This window comes from Oncorhynchus mykiss, chromosome 1, assembly GCF_057628025.1.
Source record: "Oncorhynchus mykiss isolate SJ-2025 chromosome 1, ASM5762802v1, whole genome shotgun sequence".
Classification (NCBI taxonomy): domain Eukaryota; kingdom Metazoa; phylum Chordata; class Actinopteri; order Salmoniformes; family Salmonidae; genus Oncorhynchus; species Oncorhynchus mykiss.
The window spans coordinates 54,750,918-54,768,967 of NC_143022.1; the positions used below are offsets into that span (position 1 = coordinate 54,750,918).

Here is an 18,050-nt window from a genome sequence, read left to right on the forward strand (position 1 = left end):
CCATGCTATAAAAGCTAATTGATGGCCAATGAAGTTCCACTTTTACTTTTGTGGTGATCAAACATTTTCTGAATGGGTGACCATCAGTTAACATAGTGGACACAGCTTAACTGCTCCCTCTATCTATACAGACCCAGGGTTGGATGTTGGCGTCAAATGTCAGCGTCAGCGACATGGTTCCCCTCACTGATAACCTGTTAGCAGCATACAGCGGTCACCAAACGGCTATCTAGGTCAGGCTAAGGTGGCAGGTAGCCTAGTGGTTAGTGTTGGACTAGTAACCGAAAGGTTGCAAGATCAAATCCCTGAGCAGACAAGGTAAAAATCTGTCGTTCTGCCCCGAACAAGGCAGTTAACCCACTGTTCTTAGGCCGTCATTGAAAATAAGAACTGACTTGCCTAGTAAAATAACAAACAGTCAGAGTCACTTCAGGCTGATGAATGTGTCAGAATAAAAAAAGGTTCTAAGAATGCCAGGTTCATCATTACTGTCAAGAATCTGGATCTATAATTTCTCTGTCATTTTTCACATCCCCCCCCCCCCCCCCCCCCGTTGGTCATGTAAGCTATGACACGCAGATGCTCTTACGCAGCCTTAACTGAAAACAGCACTAACTGATGACCAGTCACCTAATTTGCCTCTGAGAGACTCACTTCTTTCCCAGAGTTAATATATTGCATGTGTGAATCTGGGGAAAAAAGTAACTCTGTAACTAATGTAATGGACATGGGTTATTATAGCTGACTGAAAAATAATATAATTTAGTTAGCCCCCACCCCCCTTCCCAATGGAGCCTGAGGCGTGTAAAATGCTGACAGGAAGCACATTCGACCCCCTCATTATGGGTGTCCTGACCTATGGGTGCAGGAGACCCTCCATGGCAACAGGATATCCTCAAGTCATTCACACCACTAACGGAAGGCAACATAGAGGTCATGCCAGGTCCCACAGCGCTCCCATGTACACAGTACACAAGCATGCATACATTGAAGCACAACATGAACTCATCAACCAACGTTGACTTGTCAAAATAAATGCATGGATATAGTGTATATAATCCAAGTCTTTCCTTCTTATAGGACGTTAGATATTCTTATAGGACGTTAGAGACTGAGCGACAAGGACTGCATGTATACACTCGTTGTCGACCACGCCACAGAAAAGCATGGCATTGGCAATGTATCCAGATCAATTCATTATTATCACATCATTATCATGGAATAATCTTGGTGTTAGGGATTGACGTCGGAGATGAGGCCTGATGCCATGTGATCCTCCGTATGGAAGTATTAATATCAATGTCATGATGATGAAACACTGCGCCAAGTTCCTTCTGGGTGGAAGTGGTGTTTACCGACTTTGAACACAGTTGCACTCATTTCACCATGCAGCCTCTCTTTATCTAAATATAGCAGAGATGAGCTTTCCTCCTTCCTTTCACCAAGCAGCACTGACGTGAGGTAATCACAGTGGGGAACGGTGGGTGACTTCCTTGACTTTCAGTTTCCATGTGTGTCCGTCCGTCCGTCCATCTGCCAGCGTTAACCGCACGATTCAATAACTGTACATGAAGATGAAATACCATTTGTAGACCGTATGTGTGGTATGATATTGTATTTTCGTTAGGTCAGTCTCAGAGGTCAACAGCTTTGGCTGACGGCCTTTGGATCCCATCATTATTGTGCCAACTATGTTGCTGGATATGAAATAGTGGGCCTTTGACTTGACCTGATAAATGCATTGCAGGGGAAGTGGTACCAGGGCTTCAATGGAAGGCACGAGTATGTGGATGTGGAGCTTGAGTCAGAGTCAGAGTCTGGGAAGCCTCTGTTTCGAGTAGGTTTCCATTTACACAGACGTCTTACAGTAAGACCATCCACTTTTGTCTCAAGACTCCTTTAAGGTTTTGTCATTTAGACAGCCAGCAGGTGAGATACAAAATGATATCTAAGAATGTGGGGAATATCTCAATATTGCGAGGATATTGTATACATTTTTTGAAGGAAAATAATAACGCCTGTTTTATTGGCAAGCATATTTTTGTATGGTCAGGAACAACATTCGATGGGAACTAAGGGTTTAGTTGAACTCATTATGCATAGTTAAAGGGTAACTCTCAACCCCAATTTCAGCCTTTGCCCAACTCCTTAAAATAAAAAATAAAAATCATTCAGGTGAGCATTGTGGGTGGGGGAATTGCTTAACGTAGGTGGTGTAAGTTCGAGTCTCCCATTGGCGCAAAAAAATATTATTTGAAAGTGCAGTCACATTTATTGCAGTATTGTGTTGGGAAGAAAAGTGCAATCATCACTTTGAAAATTGTGATATTTTTCCAATGGTCAAATTAACTCACAGATTGGTCTTGGGTACTGAATAAAAACTACAGCCAGGGCAATCCCTCTTACAGGTATTATTTTACTCTTCAGAATTAGACGTGTGTGGTGGGCATGGGAGGAATATTGTACATAAAGGATTTCACCTGGATTCACCTGGTCAGTCTATGTCATGAAAAGAGCAGGTGTTCTTAGATTTTTGTACACTCAGTGTATAATCCTCATAGCCTCCATGTTTTGTTTTTCTCCGTAAAAGCAAATAGATGTGTATGAAACATTAAGCAAAACATTGAATTTGGTCATAATATTCTCAAATGTGCCTTACACTGCCTTTAGAATTTTTTGTAACATCAGTAGTCTAGTCAAGGAAGCATCACAAAAAAATATATTGTCACACTCCACTTACCAAGACCATCGCCAAATAAGTGATGATTGGTTGTTCGCAAACTAACGGCTCTTTTTTTGGCAGCTCTTTTTGGTGAACGATTCGGGAACCGAATCGCATCTGTGAAAGTACCGCTCACTGGGCTCCCTGAAGATTGTAAATCCTCACTGCACGAACAATAGATAGTGATGAGCGATGCTCTTTCTGGTCCACACACATTTTTGCAGTGAGTGCATGTTTTTCCTAGTTTTTTTGCAGGTCATGTAATCATTTGGTAATGTAAAAAATGTCTTTGAACTCACATGTCACGATCTGACATAATGGCAGGCGACTGCAGGCTTTACATGAGAGATATTCCATTTTTTCATGGTTGTAGGTACAGTGCCTTGCGAAAGTATTCGGCCCCCTTGAACTTTGCGACCTTTTGCCACATTTCAGGCTTCAAACATAAAGATATAAAACTGTATTTTTTGTGAAGAATCAACAACAAGTGGGACACAATCATGAAGTGGAACGACATTTATTGGATATTTCAAACTTTTTTAACAAATCAAAAACTGAAAAATTGGGCGTGCAAAATTATTCAGCCCCTTTACTTTCAGTGCAGCAAACTTTCTCCAGAAGTTCAGTGAGGATCTCTGAATGATCCAATGTTGACCTAAATGATTAATGATGATAAATACAATCCACCTGTGTGTAATCAAGTCTCCGTATAAATGCACCTGCACTGTGATAGTCTCAGAGGTCCGTTAAAAGCGCAGAGAGCATCATGAAGAACAAGGAACACACCAGGCAGGTCCGAGATACTGTTGTGAAGAAGTTTAAAGCCGGATTTGGATACAAAAAGATTTCCCAAGCTTTAAACATCCCAAGGAGCACTGTGCAAGCGATAATATTGAAATGGAAGGAGTATCAGACCACTGCAAATCTACCAAGACCTGGCCGTCCCTCTAAACTTTCAGCTCATACAAGGAGAAGACTGATCAGAGATGCAGCCAAGAGGCCCATGATCACTCTGGATGAACTGCAGAGATCTACAGCTGAGGTGGGAGACTCTGTCCATAGGACAACAATCAGTCGTATATTGCACAAATCTGGCCTTTATGGAAGAGTGGCAAGAAGAAAGCCATTTCTTAAAGATATCCATAAAAAGTGTTGTTTAAAGTTTGCCACAAGCCACCTGGGAGACACACCAAACATGTGGAAGAAGGTGCTCTGGTCAGATGAAACCAAAATTGAACTTTTTGGCAACAATGCAAAACGTTATGTTTAGCGTAAAAGCAACACAGCTCATCACCCTGAACACACCATCCCCACTGTCAAACATGGTGGTGGCAGCATCATGGTTTGGGCCTGCTTTTCTTCAGCAGGGACAGGGAAGATGGTTAAAATTGATGGGAAGATGGATGGAGCCAAATACAGGACCATTCTGGAAGAAAACCTGATGGAGTCTGCAAAAGACCTGAGACTGGGATGGAGATTTGTCTTCCAACAAGACAATGATCCAAAACATAAAGCAAAATCTACAATGGAATGGTTCAAAAATAAACATATCCAGGTGTTAGAATGGCCAAGTCAAAGTCCAGACCTGAATCCAATAGAGAATCTGTGGAAAGAACTGAAAAGTGCTGTTCACAAATGCTCTCCATCCAACCTCACTGAGCTCGAGCTGTTTTGCAAGGAGGAATGGGAAAACATTTCAGTCTCTCGATGTGCAAAACTGATAGAGACATACCCCAAGCGACTTACAGCTGTAATCGCAGCAAAAGGTGGCGCTACGAAGTATTAACTTAATTAAGGGGGCTGAATAATTTTGCACGCCCAATTTTTCAGTTTTTGATTTGTTAAAAAAGTTTGAAATATCCAATAAATGTCGTTCCACTTCATGATTATGTCCCACTTGTTGTTGATTCTTCACAAAAAAATACAGTTTTATATCTTTATGTTTGAAGCCTGAAATGTGGCAAAAGGTCGCAAAGTTCAAGGGGGCCGAATACTTTCGCAAGGCACTGTATTTTTAAGCGCTACTGAACCAAGAGCCGTTTGGGAGCCAAATGAATGGCCCTTTTAGCAGAACGGAGCCAAATGAGCCGGCTCACTAAAAAGTCTAAAAAGAATGCCCATCACTACAAATAAGGTGCTTGCTTTTATAGTAAGCCTTCAGGTGGTACCATCCAGCACGTGCAGAAGGGAGAGTATTTCATACCGAACCCCTCCACACGATTTCAATGGTATAGTTGAACCACTAGAGGCAAAAAGAGCTAGATTCACTTTTGCAACAAGCAGTCAAAATGAAGACTAGAATTGACGTGTTTCACTATAACTAAGGCCAAAATATCTGGTTTTATTCATGAAAGTTACTCTAAGTAATGTAAGAATAAAATGTCATGATATGAGAGTAAATTAAATGAGTTACAAAAGGCTACTGTATATCTTGACAGGCATTTACTGCTTCCTCCTCCTAGTGTATTATAAACATGTCTAACATAGAAAGCAGGAGAGCCAACTCATCTCATTAGAAGTGTGAAAGTGTTGGGTCTAAACAACCTTAAGATCTGTTAATGCTATCCCGATTAGCCCCTGTGTATGTACACTAAATGACCAGAAATATGTGGACATCTGCTTGTCGAACATCTCATTACAAAATCCAGAGGTGTAAAGTACATAAGTAAAAAATACTTTAAAGTACTACTTAAGTAGTTTTTTGGCGGTATCTGTACTTTACTTTATTTATACTTTTGACAACTTTTACTTCAGTACATTCCTAAAGAAAACAAGGTACCTTTTACTCCATACATTTTCCCTGACACCCAAAAGTACTCGTTACATTTTGAATGCTTAGCAGGACAGGAAAATGGTCCAATTCATACAATGGTCCAAGACACAAATCTCTACTCCCTCTGATCTGGCAGACACCCTAAACACAAATGCTTAATTTGTAAATGATGTCTCAGTGTTGGAGTGTGCCCCCGGCTATCTGTAGATTAAAAACAAACGTGTCGTTTGGTTTGTTTAATATAAGCAATTTGAAATGATTTATACTTTTAATACTTAAGTATATTTTTGCATTTACATTTACTTTTGATACTTAACTATATTTAGAACCAAATACTTTTAGACTTTTACTTAAGTAGTACTTTACCAGGTGACTTACCTTAATAGAAAACGACTCAAGTGTATCTTTACTTTTACTCAAGTTTTTCCAATTCTGCCAAAATCATGAGCATTAATATGTATTTGTACCCCCCTTTACTGCTGTAACAACCTCCACTCTTCTGGGAGATGGCTCTCCACTAGATGTTGGAACCTTGCCTCAGGGACTTGCTTCCATTCAGCCATAAGAGCATTTGTGCAGTCAGGCTCTGATGTTAGGCGATTAAGCCTGGCTTGCAGTCGGCATTCCAATTCATCCCAAAGGTGTTCGATAGGGTTGAGGTCAGGGCTCTGTGCAGGCCAGTCAAGTTCTCCACACTGATCGACAAACCATGTCTGTATGGACCTCGCTTTGGGCACTCGGGCATTGTCATGCTGAAACAGGAAAGGGTCTTCCCCAAACTGTTGCCACAAAATTGGAACACAGGATTATCTAGAAAGCCATTGTATGATGTAGTGTTAAGATTTCCCTTCACTGGAGCGTAAGGGCCTAGCCCAAACCTGTTAGGTGGAGCAACACAGTTGAACCCAAGAGCAGACTCAGATGAGGAAACCGGGATGAATGAACCAAAATATTTATTGTTACACAGAGAGATATGGAGTGCAGATCCGGGGAAGCTTGGATGAGTTGCAGAAAAAAGAGATGTGGAGACTGCGTTTGGAGTTGGCTGAGTAGAACAGGGTAAACAGGTCCTGAGGGAAACCCAAGGTAGTGGTGGTGAGTAAAATCCAGAGCAAGGTAGTTGGGTGGTGAGATGTGGAACTGGACGTGGACTGGAGCCAGAGACAGAGCGGTAACTGCAATGAGAGGATAAACGGTGTCAGGCAGGGAAACAGGCACAGCAGTGTAACAGGATCTTGAATAATCATAAATGGCTAGAATCATGAACTGACTGAGCAGAGATTACAATCTGGCAGAGTGGAAGTGGCAGGACTGAGTATTTGTAGAGGTCTTGATTATAGAACGAGTTGCAGCTGGTAAGGATCTGCTCTGACTCCAGCACACCTGTCTCCAACCACACAATCACACAGAGAGGGAGAGGGAGACCGAGAGAGAGTGTACAGGGGGAGTAACTGCAGGTCAAGAAGACATTGGATGAACACCAGAGGGCATAGCAGGGGCAGATGTGACAAAACCATGAACAACAGTCCCAGACCATTATTCCTCTTCCACCAAACTTTACAGTTGGCACTATATATTGGGGCAGGTAGCATTCTCCAGGCATCCACCAAACCCAGATTTGTGCGTCAAACTGCCAGATAGTGAAGCGGTACTCATCACTCCAGAGAATGTGTTTCCACTGCTCCAATGATGCAAGCTTTACACCACTCCAGCTGACGCTTGGCATTGCACATGGTGATCTTAGGCTTGTGTACAGCTGCTCGGCCATGGAAACTCATTTCATGAAGCTCCAGACGAACAGTTATTGTGCTGACGTTGCTTCCAGAGGCAGTTTGGAACCCGGTAGTGAGTGTTGCAATTGAGGACAGATTATTTTTGCACACTACCCGCTTCAGCACTCGGCAGTCCCGATCTGTGAGCTTCGCAGCTGAGCCGTTGTTGCTTCTAGACATTTCCGCTTCACAACTATAATAGCACCTACAGATGGCCGGGACAGTTCTAGCAGTGCAGAAATTTGACGAACTGTCTTGTTTGAAAGGTGGCATCCTAGGACCGCGCTACGTTGAATAACTGAGCCCTTAAGTAAGGCCATTCTACTGCCAATGTTTGTCTACAGAGATTGCATGGCTGTGTGCTCGATTTTATACACCTGTCACCAATGGGGGTGGCTGAAATAGCCAAATCCACTAATTTGAAGGGGTGTCCACATGCTTTTGCATATATAGTGTACTGTATGTGTGTGATCAGAGGCTTAGGGCATAGGCATCCAGACCTGGATTCAAAGACTATTAAAAATGATTTAAACAAATGTATCTGCTCTTATTTGAGCTTGCCTGTTGCAATGGAACCAATAGAAAAGGCCCAAAGTGCAAACCCCCACCCACATGGCACTCCAGGTAGGTGAAAGCAACTGTTCAAAGTATTTGAAATATTTTAAATAGTATTTGAACCCAGGTCTGAACCATCTTCAGACACCCAGATATGTCTGTCCCAGCCTTTAGGCTTCCTATGTGGATTAAGGAGACACCCTAGGTCCCCAAGCCAAGCTCTATGCCAGTTCCTGGGGAGGGTTTGATGGCCGCGCACCCATTTTAGAAGGCTGTTATCTAACGTTGATGGCCATGGTTTCACTGATAAGTAACTAACCAACCGGGCATGGAGCAAGAGGAGGCTGAAACCCGACACTGTGGGTTCCTCCTCGAAATATCCTCCTCTGCATTCTACATTCTATCTCCTCCTCCTCAGAGCATGATTTCACTGCTTGATCATATCAAGCCCTTTTTTAGTAGACAGCATTGGCAGTCGGAAACTTCCAATACAAGCAAACCTGGGTTCAAATACTATTTAAAATATTTTCAAAAACATTATCTATGCTTGACTGAGCTTGTCTGGCTTTAATGGAGCAAAATAATATTTCCAAAACTGCAAATCCAAGTCATCTCACTCTACAGGCAGGTTAAAGCAAATGCTCAAAGTATTCAAAAGATATCAAATATTATTTAAACACAGATCTGAATCCAAGCCCTGCCTGGCATCTGTAAGTGGATCAGTTCCAGGACTGAGACGCTGTCCTCTTCACAGTTGTTAATCAGGGGGGGACATCAAAGGTCTTCGAGAATGTTCTTTTTTATTTGAGTAATAACTCATGTGTAGCCAAGTATCTAAACTCAGCAAAAAAATAAACATCCCTTTTTCAGGACCCTGTCTTTCAAAGATAATTCGTAAAAATCCAAATAACAACAGATCTTCATTGTAAAGGGTTTAAACACTGTTTCCCATGCTTGTTCAATGAACCATAAGCAATTAATGAACATGCACCTGTGGAACGGTCGTTCAGACACTAACAGCTTACAGAAGGTAGGCAATTAAGGTCACAGTTATGAAAACATAGAACACTAAAGAGGCCGTTCTACTGACTCTGAAAAACACCAAAATAAAGATGCTCAGGGTCACTGCTCATCTGCGTGATCTTGCAAGGAAGCATGAGGACTGCAGATGTGGTCAGGGCAATAAATTGCAATGTCCGTACTGTGAGACGCCTGAGACAACGCTACAGGGAGACAGGATGGACAGCTGATCGTCCTCGCAGTGACAGACCACATGTAACAACACCTGCACAGGATCGGTACATCCGAACATCACACCTGCGGGACAGGTACAGGATGGCAACACCAACTACCTGAGTTACACCAGGAACGCACAATCCCTCCATCAGTGCTCAGACTGTCCTCAAGAGGCTGGACTGAGGGCTTGTAGGCCTGTTGCGAGGCAGGTCCTCACCAGACATCACAGGCAACGACGTCACATATGGGCACAAACCCATGAAAGCTGGACCAGACAGGACTGGCAAAAATTGCTCTTCACTGACGAGTCGCGGTTTTGTCTCACCAGGGGTGATGGTTGGATTCGCGTTTATCGTCAAAGGAATGAGCGTTACACCGAGGCCTGTACTCTGGAACGGGATCGATTTGGAGGTGGAGGGTCCGTCATGGTCTGGGATCTAAACTTGTTCCGTTTATGTCTCAGAGTAAATGTATCGTTAGTAAGCCACTAGAATAACTTATATTGAATAGACACTATTGTCCTTGTACAGCACTGAAATTGACTTTGTGCTCTACTGTACATTCCCTATTTCTAAACAACAAAAGGTGTGGAGAAGATACAATCCAAAACCTCTCTGTCCACATCCAGGTCATGATTTAACTTTTGTAAAATTGCCCCAGTTTCAGTAACACTCTGCTTGTTTCTCCCACAACCATGTTGGTTCAAGTATTTATAGACAGTATGTCTAGTTTTCTCCACTTGCAAACAGTGGGTTAATTGCCCGCATGTTTTAAATGTACTTCAAAAGTTCAAAGTCTCACGCTCGCTCACCATAAAAAAATACATTGTTTTATTTGACAAGTTTAAAAGATTGATGTTTCGGCCTTCAATGGCCTTCTTCAGAACAACTTAAAAACAATTACCCATTCCTATAAGTGAGTACTATACTGAACAAAAATATTGACACAACCTGTAAAGTGTTGGTCCATACACACAAAAAGCTTATTTCTCGAAAATGTCGTGCACAAATTTCTTTACATCCCTGTTAGTGATAATTTACCAAGATAATCTATCCACCTGACAGGTGTGGCACTTTAAGAAGCTGATTAAACAGCATGATCATTACACAGGTGCACATTGTGCTGGGGACAATAAAAAGTCACTAAAATGTGCAGTTCTTCACACAACACAATGATCTTATATGAACTGTAACTCATGTTGTGTTTATAATTTTGTTTGGTATATTTTAATAATATGTTAAAAATAATACACCTTGGCTGTTAAGTCAATTATACTTCATGACTGTTGCCTCCCGTTTTTGTTTATTGTGATGGTAATGACTTAAAAAAAAAAAAATAGTATAAGGCTGCGTGATGGAAATGTTTATGTTTGCGCTTTTCTAATAACCAATTTCTGTGTTCTTCTAATAACCAATTTCTGTGTTCATGCAAGTGACTGATTGAACGAATCCTCACTATCAGTATTGGTATAATTCAGTTTCAAGGTCTCAGCTTAGAGAGAAGAAGCCTCGTGGGGTATTGGTCATGCATGACCCAGTATTGCATTACCTAATATTGTTTGTCACATGAATGAAGCAAATGTTAATGATTAATTAATTATGAATGATGAATAAGCTGAATCATGCAAATATAACTTATCTGTATATAAAATAACTAACAGGACTTCCCCGTGTAGAGCTCCTGATCAACATGTGTACTTGAGTTTGTTGGAACCTCTCCAGCTTGCTGATAATTAACAATGATTAATTTAAGATTGACTTCGAGTGTCTTTGTGTAGAATATCCATGACAATTTGGCGCCGTGAACATCATGATTGATTCTTCCTGCGGAGCTTTCCAGTGGTGGTCTGCGAGGAAAACCGGTGGCGCCTTTTATGAAATGTGAGGGAAATTCCAGTCTAACCAAAAGACGACGAGACCCGCCCAGACCAGACCCTTACTGTGAGCTGACCAGGAGGAGACACATCACCCGAAAACAATTGAGGGACGGAAACTGATTTCAGTAAGTCAATTTAAATGATTTTTTTATGATAAAACCATTCAAATTAAGGCGATTAACGCATAAAAAGATACCCATAGTCTTATAGAGAGGAGGCTATATGAGAAGACTAGAGCAAGGGTGTAACGGTATCATGGAAAGCCCCACTGACAGCTGTCTGTAGGCATTTATAAGAAGTGTCTACGTGGTCTGCAGCCACTAACAATAACACTTGGTGTTATTATATATGTACAGGAGATACATATGGTGCATAGCATATGGTGCATAGCAAGATGCACATGGGATAATAAGGGAAATTACTGCGTATGTTAGGGAATAGTACTATTAACCTTTTCACACGTACCAACAAACGGGTGTGGTGCCTGTAGCATACGCTCAAACCGGTGTGATTAGAACGCTTGATTAGAATGCTTATTTACAACGTCCAGTTTCGCTTGACACAACAATCAGCATTTGAGCTAGTCACACTGTTTTTTCACAGAAGTATTTTGCACAAACACTGTCCTTACAAAGTTATGTCCAGAATGTGACCAGTTTATTTTTGGAATCAATGTTCAGACATTCACAGAAGTAGGTACAGCATAACACAATCATCCAAACTGGAAAATGTAAACAACCTTTGTCCTAGCGCTAACTGAGGAAAGATTAACGTAACACAAGCGGTCATATTTTTAGGTCAAACTCTCAGCTGACAAAAACTACACTATGAATTAGCTAATAGCAAATACTATTTATAATTAATCACATCACAGCTGAGCTCACCATTGATCAACAAATATTTGAGTAAAATGCTTTCTAGAAATCGGAAGTAATCCGACGATATGTAGTTTGTGCACGCCGCCATGTCTGTTTTTTCGCATCAACCAAAGATAATAAGAGGAGACCAGATGAGTTTGGTCTATAGTATGCATGTTGAAGGGGATGTGTCGTGTACCATTGTTCACATCACATCATTCACTTTCGGAAGTTTACTCGAAAAATGAGTGAACCCTTCCTCACCTCATTTTGTTATAACATCTTTGGTCTGACAGACGTTTACGTGAAACCCAGAATGCATTGTATGTCAACAAACATGGCTCCACACATAGCTAGAATTAGCTTAGCTCATCATAATCAGTACAACCCTCAAAAAAGTATTTTACACACATAATATGTGTCCATTACAATCTATGCAAGAATCGGAATGCATGATTTGTCACCAGCACTTGAAAACATGTAAATAAAACAGTAAATAAATAAATAATTACCACACAAAACACTTTCTGATGGTGATTTATTGATACAAGTGGTGTGTGCCGGCAGTCAATCATGTAACCTCTCACTCCCACTCTGAGCCATTCAGTGTTGTTGTTTATGTATGTAGCTAGCGAGCTAAGCTGTAGCATTAGCAATGTCTTCAAAAGGAGACAACTCATAAATGCGTAAATTCTGGACATTTTTATAAATTCTGACGATGAGTCTGAGTATGAAAGTCCAAAATTCAATTCTGACAGTGACCGTGAGGAGCTGCCCCCCAACCTTGTAGCCATTTAGAACTCTGAATCGGAGGCCCCCTTGTCCACTTGACGAAGTCCCAGGTCCATTTGAAGATGCTGGTGGTGATGGAGGCAGACCAACAGTGGATGCAGTACAGTGGAGTTCTGTGGTAGCTGGAAGGACGCCAGCCATTTCACCCCTCCTGGCCCTGCTGTTTGCTTTGATGAGTCCCAGTCTGGAGTGCAAATCCCCTTGCCATTTTCCTCTGAGGCAGAGTGCTTCAAGCTGTTTCTGACAGAGGAGCTGGTGGGAGACATAGTAGAGGAGATTAATCACTATGCCTTTTAGCTACAGGAGAAGAGAGAGCCAGGAGTGAGGGGGAAACTCGCTAAATGGGTGACAACCACTATTAGTGAAATGTGTACCTTCCTGGTGACAGTCCTTCTCATGGGAATAGTAAAGAAGAACTCCCTGACAGAATACTGGAGCACAGATCTCATGTTTGCAACTCCCTTCTTTGCCACCCTCTTTTCCCCATATTAAAAAGCTGCTTCGCCCACCCACTGGAGCAGGTTGTTTGTCGACTGTCAGATAAGAAATAACACAGAAGAATGATCACCTCAAAAGCACGGACCATTCCTTAATGGGCTGGCAGTGAAAAATCAGTATGAGTTTTACTTTGGAGAATTTACTGTGAAAAGGACAGAGGGAGACAACTGTGTCCTGTTACAAAACCAGGACATTGCTGTTGTACAGAATGTGGTCGTCAATGAAATGGGCAACACTTTCGTAGTCTACAAGAGGTTCAGGAACATGGTTGATTTCTTCACCTACCCCTTTGCCGTCTTCCAAGATAGGCATTTTTCACCTCTCTGGATTATCAGATATTCTCCTCTTCACCAACACTACAAATGTGCTGAAGAATTCTTCTTCCTTGCCAGAACGGATAAGCTGGCTTTCCATTGAGCCACTTGTAGACATGGCATAGCCCTGTTTGTTTCTGTTCGCCTCTCACAAGGTAAATATCTTAGGTTTTCACTGGGTATTGTGTGATTGGAGTGTAAATTATTATTTTTGATTGTAAGCGGTCTCTATGCTTAGTTCTCTCTCATTCTCTCCTGTCTTTAGATCAAGAAGTTTGCTGTAATTCAGTTCCTGGATGAAAGGAACGAGCCATATGCTGTAGCTCTACAAGTATGTATCAAAGACGACATCTGTTATTGGCCACCACTCAGCCTCAATTTAGCCATCTAGTGTACTCCACCAGACAGCACCTGAAAAAAAGTTGCTTTAAGTTTATGAAGGGAGCAGGTAGTTTTGCCTAATTTATGTCTCTGATGTGCTCTCATTTGAACTGTTAGTGTAATTAACTTGTCTGATGTGACAGTCCGTGTTTTGCAGAATGATTCATTCCTCTACCTTGTTATTCACTGGTCTAGACAATTAGGAAATGGCACAAATGTGATGTGAAAACATTGAGGTGATAGTGGACAGTAGAGTTGGTATGTTAAAAGCTTTGCTTCCAGACACACCGCCAGTCCCACCGTATCAGGAGCTTCTATCGAACCGTGAAAACATTGTGGTGCCAGCAGACAAATAAAATAAAAATATGCAAAGTTCAATTTCTGAACCATAATCAGCTTTCATGGTCAATTTCCAAAAGTATTTATGTATTTTTTTATTAATAGAACTAGTTGTCTCCCCTATAACACATATGCCACGTCAGGGGCCAAGAGTCCGAATACAAATTAGGGAAGCATTATTCATTCAAAAATCCATTGGAGGATATATCCTGTCCTGCTAAATGAACGTGTTACATTCAGGCGTTTGGAAATTGCTCCCAAGGATGAAGATGTCTGCAATATTTTTCTGAGGTCTTGGCTGATTTCTTTTGATTTTCCCATGATGTCAAGCAAAGAGACACTGAGTTTGAAGGTGGGCCTTGAGATACATCCAGAGGTGCACCTTCAATTGACTCAAATTATGTCAATTAGCCTATCAGAAGCTTCTAAAGCCATCACATCATTTTCTGGAATATTCCAGGCTGTTTATAGGTACAGTCAATTTAGTGTATGTGGACTTCTGACACACTGGAATTGTGATACAGTGAATTATAAGTGAAATAATCTGTCTGTAAACAATTGTTGGAAAAATTACTTGTGTCATGCACAAAGTACATGTCCTCCAACCTAAGTGTATGTAAACTTCTGACTTCAACTGTACTGCATTTACACTACCTCTATCAGATTGGGGAGGGGGGGGCAATGTAGTATATTGTTTTTGTCCCCCCCCACTTTGGTTCTGAAGTCACCATCACCTACTAATTAACTTGTCATTGTTGCAGATTAAGTGTTTGAGCTATTAATATATCAATATCTATCATTTACAAATTAGCTATGACATAGCCAATGACTATATAACACGATTTTGGATTTCACCCCCATTCCACAGGCCTAATGGAATGGTTTAAACCAGTTGGCCATTTTTATGGAGTGAGTTTATTTTCTTCTCCCGCTTAGACCATGCACATTGCAAAAGTGGATTGCTGTCATTGTCATGGAAGGATCAACTTTACCCTGTATATCTAAAAAATGACCATATACTGTACATAGATTTTTTTAAGCAAAACTACCAAAATATTGCTGATGGTGAACCTGAAGAATCGAAATCAAATCCATTGTAAACCATGTTCACCAGGTGTTGCCAGATTAGTTGTTTCTACTTTTATTCCAGTAAAACACAATTTTCAACAGCCCTTAGATAACTTATGTAATTTCCTAGGTTATTATTGTTTTCACTCAACTAATAAAGCCTAATAACACAAAAGCCATTTTAGCATTTGAAGGATGAAGGTGCTGCACAGATGTGCAAGAACAGGCCGCCTACCTCCCGGTGGCCAGCGTGCGAAGCTGGGCACAGTGCACAGTTTGACTGCAGTAGACCACTGATTTCTCCTGGGGTTGTTAGGCATGCAAAAGGTCTTGTAGATCAATGACTGGGTGTTCCCTACATGTGTTCGTGCGTGCACGGGTGCGTGTGTACACTGCGAAGATGTCGCTGTGTTTTCGGCGTCCACCAGAGCAGTAGGTGTAACTCAATCCAGCTCAGAGAGCAAATATCTGCTAGGGAACCTTAGAGGCACCTATAAATAAACACAGATGCATACTCCTCCAACGTTCCGTTGCGCCAACGCTGGTCTTAGTGGCCTATATGCGCTCATGAGCTCATGGCAACAGGCGTCTTCTGATCCTGTGGGGGTGCATCTACATAGTCTGATCCTAACCGAATTGTTCCGTTTCACTTAATCATGAAGCAATTTAGTTTGGTTCCATGCTAGAATGTTAATGGTTCACTGTAAATCAAACAAATGCCAAGTAGGTTAATTCATAGGCTATTACTGCGTAATTACCATTTTACTAGGTGCCATAGGCTAAATACCTGGTCATATATTTTCCAACCCTTGGATAAGTGTTCTGAGAAGAGGTAGATCTTGTTACAAATAACATTAATAACATCAACATCAATAATTTTATAATGGTGCAAGTTACATACAATATGGGTGTGTGAACATGTGTCCAATGCAGTTGTCTTCAATTCCCTCCTTATGACCTTTTCTCCCCTTGGCTCAAGACCCCTGTTAAAAAAAAATCCCTGCCACCTGGCAGGTCATTACAGACCATTTCAAAATGAACAATGTATATGATATCTAACGTGAAAGCAGCAGTGCATGAGGAACAGCAGTGCCTCACGCCACAAGAGATAATGAAGGTAAGAGATGAATGAAGGTGATGACGGTAAGAGTGTTCTAACGTTACCCTTTTTTTTGTCTGTAGCAAATGACCCTCCTTTACCCTCCTTGACACTTGACATTATGCACTTGGTTCTCTGACCATTTCAAATAGGAAGCAGAGCCAGCCAGTAGGTCTTGTGGTGTGGTTGAGAATTGACCACAAAGTTCCAGCAAACAACCCAAATACCTCAATGAAAATATGTGTTGGAAAAGAGAAACTTTTATCAGTTACCAGTTTTATCATTGGAATGTGATACAAAATGAGGTAATGGTGTGCTTTAGGACCAAGCGGTCGAGTAAGCTGTTTGGAGTGTTTATCCGACTGAATATTTATTGATTTATTTCCCCCCGACTTCTAAAACTGAAGTTGCGCCCCGTCAACAATACATATTTAGCTATATCCCTCTCAATATGAAAGAGAGTCATAAATGAGAGTTGAGTGATACAGAATACACGTGTAATATTGCATGTTGTACACGGCACAAAGTTGCTTTGAGGTTCCTAGGTTGAGCTTCTGAATGAACTGGAATTGTGGGTGTTTTTCATTCAGGAAGGGATGTGAGCATATTTTCCTAGTGCAACACTTGCTTGTTGGACCATATTTCAGGCTTGTCAGCACGCTAGTGCCAGCAGCATGTTGGACACTATGGATTATAATCACGAAAGCCAGCTCTGTCTACTGGTACATTTTTATACAGTAGAGTAACCTACATGCTTGTTGTAGGCTACAAGCAAACGAGAACCAGTTTTCTGATACTGACAGATGGAAGGGTGGCTGGTCCAGCAGCTGCTTGAGAACTTTCAGATAGAGCACGTTATGACGTCTTGCTTTGGTTTGTTTACATTGTCGTTTCTGGTTTTGTTTTGTCGCCCTGACAGTTTAATATTTCCTAATCACAAATGACATAATGAGATTTATTGAGTCTGGCTATAATGTCATAGAAATAACAAATGACTAGAAAGATGTCTCCGTTCAAGTCAGTGGTGGCATAATGGGTGGACTGGCAGCCATTTTGAGTGTACCCATCCCAGGAAGTAAAATCAGGAAATGTACCCTTCAATTTGTGCTGTGATTTGAACTGACATGATAAAAACTGCCTTCCATTGCATGAGCCACATCAGTTAGCATCATTTGAATTAACATTCTGCATTACCATGGCAATCCAGCATCAGCTGACAGAATATTCCAAAATACCATGGCAATTATTGCATCACAATAGCAGGCAGCCATTGCCAGTGTACCCGTGAGTTTACCTGTTATGGTGAGTGAATGAGGACCCAAAAGCGAACTAACTTAAACAGAGCTTCTTTAATAACCAAACATAGGTAGGCTCAGATAGACCGGCAGATTCCGACAGGACAGGACAAGGTTACAGCAAACATGACGATAGTCTGGCTCAGGCATGAAACACAACAAACAAGAATCCGACAAGGACAGGAACAGAAACAGAGAGAGATATAGGGACCTAATCAGAGGGAAAAAGGGAACAGGTGGGAAACGGGGTGAATGGGTAGTCAGAGGAGACAAGGAACAGCTGGGGGAAAGCGGGGGAGAAAAGGTAACCTAACAACGACCAGCAGAGGGAGACAGGGTGAAGGGAAAGGACAGAGACAAGACACAACATGACAGTACATGACAGTACCCCCCCACTCACCGAGCGCCTCCTGGCGCACTCGAGGAGGAAACCTGGCGGCAACGGAGGAAATCCTCGATCAGCGCACGGTCCA

The 18,050-nt window shown here is 41.7% G+C and overlaps 1 long non-coding RNA gene across 1 annotated transcript; it reads right to left on the minus strand.

Annotated features, from left to right (window-relative positions):
• Positions 1-11,569: 11,569 nt before the first annotated feature.
• LOC149985568 (uncharacterized) lies at positions 11,570-15,585 on the minus strand. Its single transcript, XR_016495910.1, has 2 exons — positions 15,419-15,585; positions 11,570-12,835 (listed from the first exon to the last, which is right to left on the minus strand). It is a non-coding gene; the product is annotated as an uncharacterized LOC149985568 (long non-coding RNA).
• Positions 15,586-18,050: the final 2,465 nt, after the last annotated feature.